Consider the following 12,214-nt stretch of genomic DNA (forward strand, 5'->3'; position numbering starts at 1 on the left):
CAGTTACAGGCATTAACAGCTAAACCTCAGGGCACGTCCAGTTATAGGCGTTACCAGCTAAACCTCAGGGCACTTCCAGTTACAGGCATTGCCAGCTAAACCTCAGAGCACTTCCAGTTACAGGCGTTGCCAGCTAAAACTCAGGGCACTCTCAGTTACAGGCATTACCAGCTAAACCTCAGGGCACTTCCAGTTACAGGCACTGTCAGCTAAACCTCAGGGCATTTCCAGTTACAGGCGTTACCAGCTAAAACTCTGGGCACTCTCAGTTACAGGCGTTACCAACTAAAACTCAGGGCACACCCAGTTATAGGCGTTACCAGCTAAACCTCAGAGCACTTCCAGTTACAGGCGATACCAGCTAAAACTCAGGGCACTTCCAGTTACAGGCATTAACAGCTAAAACTCAGGGCACTCTCAGTTACAGCGTAACCAGCTAAACCTCAGAGCACTTCCAGTTACAGGCGTTACCAGCTAAAACTCTGGGCACTCTCAGTTACAGGCGTTACCAACTAAAACTCAGGGCACACCCAGTTATAGGCGTTACCAGCTAAACCTCAGAGCACTTCCAGTTACAGGCGATACCAGCTAAAACTCAGGGCACTTCCAGTTACAGGCATTAACAGCTAAACCTCAGGGCACTTCCAGTTACAGGCACTGTCAGCTAAACCTCAGGGCATTTCCAGTTACAGGCATTACCAGCTAATACTCAGGGCACTCCCAATTACAGGCATAACCATTTAAAATTCAGGGCACTCCCAGTTACAGGCGTTACCAGCTAAACCACAGGGCACTTCCAGTTACAGGCACTATCAGCTAAACCTCAGGGCACTTCCAGTTACAGGCGTTACCAGCTAAAACTCAGGGCACTCTCAGTTACAGGCGTTACCAACTAAAACTCAGGGCACATCCAGTTATAGGCGTTACCAGCTAAAACTCAGGGCACTCACAGTTAAAGGCATTAACAGCTAATACTCAGGGCACTCCCAGTTACAGGCGTAACCAGTTAAAATTCAGGGCACTCCCAGTTACAGGCATTACCAACCAAAACTCAGCATACTCCCAGTTACAGGCATTACCAGCAAAAACTCAGGACACTCCCAGTAAAAGGCATTACCAACTAAAACTCAGGGCACTCCCAGTTACAGGTGTTACCAGCTAAACCTCAGGCCATTTCCAGTTACAGGTGTTACCAGCTAAACCTCAGAGCACTTCCAGTTACAGGCGATACCAGCTAAAACTCAGGGCACTTCCAGTTACAGGCATTACCAGCTAAAACTCAGGGCACTCTCAGTTACAGGCGTAACCAGCTAAAACTGAGGGCACATCCAGTTACTGGCGTTACCAGTTAACACTGAGGACACTTCCAGTTACAGGCATTACCAGCTAAAACTCAGGGCACTTCCAGTTACAGGCGTTAACAGCTAAAACTCAGGGCACGTCCAGTTATAGGCGTTACCAGCTAAACCTCAGGGCACTTCCAGTTACAGGCATTGCCAGCTAAAACCCAGGGCACTCTCAGTTACAGGCATTACCAGCTAAACCTCAGGGCACTTCCAGTTACAGGCGTTGCCAGCTAAAACCCAGGGCACTCTCAGTTACAGGCATTACCAGCTGAACCTCAGGGCACTTCCAGTTACAGGCGTTGCCAGCTAAAACTCAGGGCACTCTCAGTTACAGGCATTACCAGCTAAACCTCAGGGCACTTCCAGTTACAGGCACTATCAGCTAAACCTCAGGGCATTTCCAGTTACAGGCGTTACCAGCTAAAACTCAGGGCACACCCAGTTACAGGCATTACCAGCTAACACTCAGGACACTTCCACTTACAGGCATCACCAGCTAATACTCAGGGCACTCCCAGTTACAGGCATAACCAGTTAAAATTCAGGGCACTCCCAGTTACAGGCGTTACCAGCTAAAGCCCAGGTCACTTCCAGTTACAGGCATTACCAACTAAAACTGAGGGCACTTCTAGTTACAGGCATTACCAACCAAAACTCAGCATACTCCCAGTTACAGGCGTTACCAGCAAAAACTCAGGACACTCCCAGTAAAAGGCATTACAAACTAAAACTCAGGGCACTCCCAGTTACAGGTGTTACCAGCTAAACCTCAGGGCACTTCCAGTTACAAGCGTTACCAGCTAAACCTCAGAGCACTTCCAGTTACAGGCGTTACCAGCAAAAACTCAGGACACTCCCAGTAAAAGGCATTACAAACTAAAACTCAGGGCACTCCCAGTTACAGGCGTAACCAGCTAAACCTCAGGGCACTTCCAGTTACAAGCATTACTTGCTAAACCTCAGAGCACTTCCAGTTACAGGCGTTGCCAGCTAAAACTCAGGGCACTTCCAGTTACATGCGTTAACAGCTAACCCTCAGGGCACTCCCAGTAAAAGGCATTACCAGCTAAACCTCAGGGCACTTCCAGTTACAGGCATTGCCAGCTAAACCTCAGAGCACTTCCAGTTACAGGCGTTGCCAGCTAAAACTCAGGGCACTCTCAGTTACAGGCATTACCAGCTAAACCTCAGAGCACTTCCAGTTACAAGCGTTGCCAATTAAAACTCAAAGCACTTCCAGTTGCAGGCGTTACCAGCTAAAACCCAGGGCACTTCCAGTTACAGGCATTACCAGCTGAAACCCAGGGCACTTCCAGTTACAGGCGTTACTAACTAAAACTGAGGGCACTTCCAGTTACAGGCATTACCAACCAAAACTCAGCATACTCCCAGTTACAGGCGTTACCAGCTAAAACTCAGGTCACTCCCAGTAAAAGGCATTACCAACCAAAACTCAGCATACTCCCAGTTACAGGCATTACCAGCTAAAACTCTGGGCACTTCCAGTTACAGGCATTACCAGCTAAAACTCAGGGCACTTCCAATTACAGGCGTTAACAGCCAAAACTCAGGGCACTTCCAGTTACAGACGTTAACAGCCCAAACTCAGGACTCTCCCAGTTACAAGCGTTACCAGGTAAAACTCAGGGCACTCCCAGTAAAAGGCATTACCAACTAAAACTCAGACCACCTCCAGTTACAGGCATTACCAGCTACAACTTAGGGTACTTCCAGGTACAGGCATTACCAGCTACAACTCAGGGTACTTCCAGTGACAGGTGTTACCAGCTAAACCTCAGGGCACACTCCCAGTTACAGGCATTACCAACTAAAACTCAGGGCACACCCAGTTACAGACATTACCCGGTAAAACTCAGGGCACTTCCAGTTACAGGCGCTACCAGCTAAAACTCTGCGTACTCCTAGTTACAGGCGTTACTAGCTAAAACTCAGGGCACTTCCAGTTAAAGGCGATAACAGCTAAAACTCAGGTCACTCCCAGTTACAGGCATTACCAGTTAAATCTCAGGGCACTTCCAGTTACAGGTGTTACCAGCTAAAACTCAGGACAGGTCCAGTTACAGGCGTTAACATCTAAAACTCAGCGCACTCCTAGTTACAGGCGTTACCAACTAAAACTCAGGGCATTTTCAGTTACAGGCATTACCAGCTAAAACTCAGGGCACACCCAGTTACAGGCGTTACCAGCTAAAACTCAGCATACTCCCAGTTAGCGGCGTTACCAGCTAAAATTCAGGGCACTCCCAGTAAAAGGCATTACCAACTAAAACTCAGGGCACACCCAGTTACAGGCGTTAACAGCTAAAACTCAGGGCATTTTCAGTTACAGGCGTTACCAACTAAAACTCAGGGCACACCCAGTTACAGGCGTTACCAGCTAAAACTCAGCATACTCCCAGTTACAGGGGTTACCAGCTAAAATTCAGGGCACTCCCAGTTACAGGCATTACCAACTAAAACTCAAGGCACTCCCAGTTACAGGCATTACCAGGTAAAACTCAGGGCACTTCCATTTACAGGCATTAACACCCAAAACTCAAGGCACTCACAGTTACAGGCATTACCAGCTATAACTCAGCGCAGTTCCAGTTACTGGCATTGCCAGTTAAAACTCAGGGTACTCCCAGGTACAGGCGATACCAGCTAAAACTCAGGGCACTCCCAGTTACAGGCATTACCAGCTAAAACCCAGGGAACTTCCAGTTACAGGCATTACCAGCTAAAACTCAGGGCACTTCAGTTACAGGCATTACCAACTAAAACTGATGGCACTTCCAGTTACAGGCATTACCAACCAAAACTCAGCATACTCCCAGTTACAGGCGTTACCAGCGAAAACTCAGGACACTTCGAGTAAAAGACATTACCAACTAAAACTAAGGGCACTCCCAGTTACAGGCATTAACAGCTAAAACTCAGGGCACTTCAAGTTACAGGCATTACCAGCTAAAACGCAGGGCACTTCCAGTTACAGGCGTTACCAGCTAAAGGTCAGGGCACTCCCAGTTACAGGCGTTATCATCTAAACCTCAGGGCACTTCCAGTTACAGGTGTTACCAGCTAAATCTCAGGGCACTTTCTGTTGCAGGCGTTAACAGCTAAAACTCAGAGCACTCTCAGTTACAGGCGTTAACAGCTAAACCTCAGGGCACTTCCAGTTACAGGCATTACCAACTAAAACTCAGGGCACACCCAGTTACAGGCATTGCCAGCTAACACTCCGGACACTTCCACTTACAGGCATTACCAACTAAAACCCAGTGCACTTCCAGTTACAGGCGTTAACAGCTAAAACTCAGGGCATTTTCAGTTACAGGCGTTACCAACCAAAACTCAGCATATTTCCAGTTACAGGCATTACCAGCAAAGACTCAGGGCACTCCCAGTAAAAGGCATTACCAACTAAAACTCAGGGCACACCCAGTTACAGGCATTACCAGCAAAAACTCAGGACACTTCCAGTTACAGGCATTACCAGCTAAAACTCAGGGCACTTCCAGTTACAGGCGTTAACAGATAAACCTCAGGGCACTCCCAGTTACAGGCATTACCAGCAAAACCTCAGGACACTTCCAGTTACAGGCATTACCAGCTAAAACTCAGGGCACTTCCAGTTACAGGCGTTAACAGATAAACCTCAGGTCACTTCCAGTTATAGGCGTTACCAACTAAAACCCAGGGCACTCCCAGTCATAGGCGTTACCAGCTAAAACTCAGGGCACTCCCAGTTACAGGCATTACCAACTAAAACTCAGGGCACTCCCAGTTATAGGCGTTACCAACTGAAAATCAGGGCACTCCCAGTTATAGGCGTTACCAGCTAAAACTCAGGGCACTTCCAGTTACAGGCGTTACCAGCTAAAACTCAGGGCACTCCCAGTTACAGGCATTACCAACTAAAACTCAGGGCACTCCCAGTTACAGGCATAACCAGTTAAAATTCAGGGCACACCCAGTTACAGGCGTTACCAGCTAAAGCCCAGGTCACTTCCAGTTACAGGCATTACCAACTAAAACTGAGGGCACTTCTAGTTACAGGCATTACCAACCAAAACTCAGCATACTCCCAGTTACAGGCGTTACCAGCAAAAACTCAGGACACTCCCAGTAAAAGGCATTACAAACTAAAACTCAGGGCACTCCCAGTTACAGGCGTTACCAGCTAAACCTCAGGGCACTTCCAGTTACAAGCGTTACCAGCTAAACCTCAGAGCACTTCCAGTTACAGGCGTTACCAGATAAAACTCAGGACACTTCCAGTTACATGCGTTAACAGCTAAACCTCAGGGCACTCCCAGTTACAGGCATTAACAGCTAAACCTCAGGGCACGTCCAGTTATAGGCGTTACCAGCTAAACCTCAGGGCACTTCCAGTTACAGGCATTACCAGCTAAACCTCAGAGCACTTCCAGTTACAGGCGTTGCCAATTAAAACTCAAAGCACTTCCAGTTGCAGGCGTTACCAGCTAAACCTCAGGGCACACTCCCAGTTACAGGCATTACCAACTAAAACTCAGGGCACACCCAGTTACAGACATTACCCGGTAAAACTCAGGGCACTTCCAGTTACAGGCGTTACCAGCTAAAACTCTGCGTACTCCTAGTTACAGGCGTTACTAGCTAAAACTCAGGGCACTTCCAGTTACAGGCGATAACAGCTAAAACTCAGGTCACTCCCAGTTACAGGCATTACCAGTTAAATCTCAGGGCACTTCCAGTTACAGGTGTTACCAGCTAAAACTCAGGACAGGTCCAGTTACAGGCGTTAACATCTAAAACTCAGCGCACTCCTAGTTACAGGCGTTACCAACTAAAACTCAGGGCATTTTCAGTTACAGGCATTACCAGCTAAAACTCAGGGCACACCCAGTTACAGGCGTTACCAGCTAAAACTCAGCATACTCCCAGTTAGCGGCGTTACCAGCTAAAATTCAGGGCACTCCCAGTAAAAGGCATTACCAACTAAAACTCAGGGCACACCCAGTTACAGGCGTTAACAGCTAAAACTCAGGGCATTTTCAGTTACAGGCGTTACCAACTAAAACTCAGGGCACACCCAGTTACAGGCGTTACCAGCTAAAACTCAGCATACTCCCAGTTACAGGGGTTACCAGCTAAAATTCAGGGCACTCCCAGTTACAGGCATTACCAACTAAAACTCAAGGCACTCCCAGTTACAGGCATTACCAGGTAAAACTCAGGGCACTTCCATTTACAGGCATTAACACCCAAAACTCAAGGCACTCACAGTTACAGGCATTACCAGCTATAACTCAGCGCAGTTCCAGTTACTGGCATTGCCAGTTAAAACTCAGGGCACTCCCAGGTACAGGCGATACCAGCTAAAACTCAGGGCACTCCCAGTTACAGGCATTACCAGCTAAAACCCAGGGAACTTCCAGTTACAGGCATTACCAGCTAAAACTCAGGGCACTTCAGTTACAGGCATTACCAACTAAAACTGATGGCACTTCCAGTTACAGGCATTACCAACCAAAACTCAGCATACTCCCAGTTACAGGCGTTACCAGCGAAAACTCAGGACACTTCGAGTAAAAGACATTACCAACTAAAACTAAGGGCACTCCCAGTTACAGGCATTAACAGCTAAAACTCAGGGCACTTCAAGTTACAGGCATTACCAGCTAAAACGCAGGGCACTTCCAGTTACAGGCGTTACCAGCTAAAGGTCAGGGCACTCCCAGTTACAGGCGTTACCATCTAAACCTCAGGGCACTTCCAGTTACAGGTGTTACCAGCTAAATCTCAGGGCACTTTCTGTTGCAGGCGTTAACAGCTAAAACTCAGAGCACTCTCAGTTACAGGCGTTAACAGCTAAACCTCAGGGCACTTCCAGTTACAGGCATTACCAACTAAAACTCAGGGCACACCCAGTTACAGGCATTGCCAGCTAACACTCCGGACACTTCCACTTACAGGCATTACCAACTAAAACCCAGTGCACTCTCAGTTACAGGCGTTAACAGCTAAACCTCAGGGCACTTCCAGTTACAGGCATTACCAACTAAAACTCAGGGCACACCCAGTTACAGGCATTGCCAGCTAACACTCCGGACACTTCCACTTACAGGCATTACCAACTAAAACCCAGTGCACTTCCAGTTACAGGCGTTAACAGCTAAAACTCAGGGCATTTTCAGTTACAGGCGTTACCAACCAAAACTCAGCATACTTCCAGTTACAGGCATTACCAGCAAAGACTCAGGGCACTCCCAGTAAAAGGCATTACCAACTAAAACTCAGGGCACACCCAGTTACAGGCATTACCAGCAAAAACTCAGGACACTTCCAGTTACAGGCATTACCAGCTAAAACTCAGGGCACTTCCAGTTACAGGCGTTAACAGATAAACCTCAGGGCACTCCCAGTTACAGGCATTACCAGCAAAACCTCAGGACACTTCCAGTTACAGGCATTACCAGCTAAAACTCAGGACACTTCCAGTTACAGGCGTTAACAGATAAACCTCAGGTCACTTCCAGTTATAGGCGTTACCAACTAAAACTCAGGGCACTCCCAGTCATAGGCGTTACCAGCTAAAACTCAGGGCACTTCCAGTTACAGGCGTTACCAGCTAAAACTCAGGGCACTCCCAGTTACAGGCATTACCAACTAAAACTCAGGGCACTCCCAGTTATAGGCATTACCAGATAAAACTCAGGGCACTTCCAGTTACAGGCGTTACCAGCTAAAACTTAGGGCACTACCAGTTACAGGCATTACCAAATAAAACTGAGGGCACTCCCAGTTACAGGCGTTACCAACTGAAAATCAGGGCACTCCCAGTTATAGGCATTACCAGCTAAAACTCAGGGCACTTCCAGTTACAGGCGTTACCAACTGAAAATCAGGGCACTCCCAGTTATAGGCATTACCAGCTAAACCTCAGGGCACTCCCAGTTACAGGCATTAACAGCTAAACCTCAGGGCACGTCCAGTTATAGGCGTTACCAGCTAAACCTCAGGGCACTTCCAGTTACAGGCATTACCAGCTAAACCTCAGAGCACTTCCAGTTACAAGCGTTGCCAATTAAAACTCAAAGCACTTCCAGTTGCAGGCGTTACCAGCTAAACCTCAGGGCACACTCCCAGTTACAGGCATTACCAACTAAAACTCAGGGCACACCCAGTTACAGACATTACCCGGTAAAACTCAGGGCACTTCCAGTTACAGGCGTTACCAGCTAAAACTCTGCGTACTCCTAGTTACAGGCGTTACTAGCTAAAACTCAGGGCACTTCCAGTTACAGGCGATAACAGCTAAAACTCAGGTCACTCCCAGTTACAGGCATTACCAGTTAAATCTCAGGGCACTTCCAGTTACAGGTGTTACCAGCTAAAACTCAGGACAGGTCCAGTTACAGGCGTTAACATCTAAAACTCAGCGCACTCCTAGTTACAGGCGTTACCAACTAAAACTCAGGGCATTTTCAGTTACAGGCATTACCAGCTAAAACTCAGGGCACACCCAGTTACAGGCGTTACCAGCTAAAACTCAGCATACTCCCAGTTAGCGGCGTTACCAGCTAAAATTCAGGGCACTCCCAGTAAAAGGCATTACCAACTAAAACTCAGGGCACACCCAGTTACAGGCGTTAACAGCTAAAACTCAGGGCATTTTCAGTTACAGGCGTTACCAACTAAAACTCAGGGCACACCCAGTTACAGGCGTTACCAGCTAAAACTCAGCATACTCCCAGTTACAGGGGTTACCAGCTAAAATTCAGGGCACTCCCAGTTACAGGCATTACCAACTAAAACTCAAGGCACTCCCAGTTACAGGCATTACCAGGTAAAACTCAGGGCACTTCCATTTACAGGCATTAACACCCAAAACTCAAGGCACTCACAGTTACAGGCATTACCAGCTATAACTCAGCGCAGTTCCAGTTACTGGCATTGCCAGTTAAAACTCAGGGCACTCCCAGGTACAGGCGATACCAGCTAAAACTCAGGGCACTCCCAGTTACAGGCATTACCAGCTAAAACCCAGGGAACTTCCAGTTACAGGCATTACCAGCTAAAACTCAGGGCACTTCAGTTACAGGCATTACCAACTAAAACTGATGGCACTTCCAGTTACAGGCATTACCAACCAAAACTCAGCATACTCCCAGTTACAGGCGTTACCAGCGAAAACTCAGGACACTTCGAGTAAAAGACATTACCAACTAAAACTAAGGGCACTCCCAGTTACAGGCATTAACAGCTAAAACTCAGGGCACTTCAAGTTACAGGCATTACCAGCTAAAACGCAGGGCACTTCCAGTTACAGGCGTTACCAGCTAAAGGTCAGGGCACTCCCAGTTACAGGCGTTACCATCTAAACCTCAGGGCACTTCCAGTTACAGGTGTTACCAGCTAAATCTCAGGGCACTTTCTGTTGCAGGCGTTAACAGCTAAAACTCAGAGCACTCTCAGTTACAGGCGTTAACAGCTAAACCTCAGGGCACTTCCAGTTACAGGCATTACCAACTAAAACTCAGGGCACACCCAGTTACAGGCATTGCCAGCTAACACTCCGGACACTTCCACTTACAGGCATTACCAACTAAAACCCAGTGCACTCTCAGTTACAGGCGTTAACAGCTAAACCTCAGGGCACTTCCAGTTACAGGCATTACCAACTAAAACTCAGGGCACACCCAGTTACAGGCATTGCCAGCTAACACTCCGGACACTTCCACTTACAGGCATTACCAACTAAAACCCAGTGCACTTCCAGTTACAGGCGTTAACAGCTAAAACTCAGGGCATTTTCAGTTACAGGCGTTACCAACCAAAACTCAGCATACTTCCAGTTACAGGCATTACCAGCAAAGACTCAGGGCACTCCCAGTAAAAGGCATTACCAACTAAAACTCAGGGCACACCCAGTTACAGGCATTACCAGCAAAAACTCAGGACACTTCCAGTTACAGGCATTACCAGCTAAAACTCAGGGCACTTCCAGTTACAGGCGTTAACAGATAAACCTCAGGGCACTCCCAGTTACAGGCATTACCAGCAAAACCTCAGGACACTTCCAGTTACAGGCATTACCAGCTAAAACTCAGGACACTTCCAGTTACAGGCGTTAACAGATAAACCTCAGGTCACTTCCAGTTATAGGCGTTACCAACTAAAACTCAGGGCACTCCCAGTCATAGGCGTTACCAGCTAAAACTCAGGGCACTTCCAGTTACAGGCGTTACCAGCTAAAACTCAGGGCACTCCCAGTTACAGGCATTACCAACTAAAACTCAGGGCACTCCCAGTTATAGGCATTACCAGATAAAACTCAGGGCACTTCCAGTTACAGGCGTTACCAGCTAAAACTTAGGGCACTACCAGTTACAGGCATTACCAAATAAAACTGAGGGCACTCCCAGTTACAGGCGTTACCAACTGAAAATCAGGGCACTCCCAGTTATAGGCATTACCAGCTAAAACTCAGGGCACTTCCAGTTACAGGCGTTACCAGCTAAAACTCAGGGCACTCCCAGTTACAGGCATTACCAACTAAAACTCAGGGCACTCCCAGTTACAGGCATAACCAGTTAAAATTCAGGGCACTACCAGTTACAGGCATTACCAAATAAAACTGAGGGCACTCCCAGTTACAGGCGTTACCAACTGAAAATCAGGGCACTCCCAGTTACAGGCATAACCAGTTAAAACTCAGGGCACTTCCAGTTACAGGCGTTACCAGCTAAAGCCCAGGTCACTTCCAGTTACAGGCATTACCAACTAAAACTGAGGGCACTTCTAGTTACAGGCATTACCAACCAAAACTCAGCATACTCCCAGTTACAGGCGTTACCAGCAAAAACTCAGGACACTCCCAGTAAAAGGCGTTACAAACTAAAACTCAGGGCACTCCCAGTTACAGGCGTTACCAGCTAAACCTCAGGGCACTTCCAGTTACAAGCGTTACCAGCTAAACCTCAGAGCACTTCCAGTTACAGGCGTTACCAGATAAAACTCAGGACACTTCCAGTTACATGCGTTAACAGCTAAACCTCAGGGCACTCCCAGTTACAGGCATTAACAGCTAAACCTCAGGGCACGTCCAGTTATAGGCGTTACCAGCTAAACCTCAGGGCACTTCCAGTTACAGGCATTACCAGCTAAACCTCAGAGCACTTCCAGTTACAAGCGTTGCCAATTAAAACTCAAAGCACTTCCAGTTGCAGGCGTTACCAGCTAAAACTCAGGGCACTTCCAGTTACAGGTTTTACCAACTAAAACTCCGGGCACACCCAGTTACAGGCGTTACCAGCTAACACTAAGGACACTTCCACTTACAGGCATTACCAGCTAAACCTCAGGGCACTCCCAGTTACAGTCATTACCAGCTAAAACCCAGGGCTCTTCCAGTTACAGGCATTACCAGCTGAAACCCAGGGCACTTCCAGTTACAGGCGCTACTAACTAAAACTGAGGGCACTTCCAGTTACAGGCATTACCAACCAAAACTCAGCATACTCCCAGTTACAGGCATTACCAGCTAAAACTCTGGGCACTTCCAGTTACAGGCATTACCAGCTAAAACTCAGGGCACTTCCAATTACAGGCGTTAACAGCCAAAACTCAGGGCACTTCCAGTTGCAGGCGTTACCAGCTAAACCTCAGTGCACTCCAGGTTACAGGCATTAACAGCTAAACCTCAGGGCACTTCCAGTTACAGGCATTACCAGCTAAAACTCTGGGCACTTCCAGTTACAGGCATTACCAGCTAAAACTCTGGGCACTTCCAGTTACAGGCATTACCAGCTAAAACTCAGGGCACTTCCAGTTACAGACGTTAACAGCCCAAACTCAGGACTCTCCCAGTTACAAGCGTT

Source organism: Chiloscyllium plagiosum, unplaced genomic scaffold, assembly GCF_037043375.1.
Source record: "Chiloscyllium plagiosum isolate Xiang-an unplaced genomic scaffold, Cpla_swu_hap1 HiC_scaffold_15, whole genome shotgun sequence".
Taxonomy (NCBI): domain Eukaryota; kingdom Metazoa; phylum Chordata; class Chondrichthyes; order Orectolobiformes; family Hemiscylliidae; genus Chiloscyllium; species Chiloscyllium plagiosum.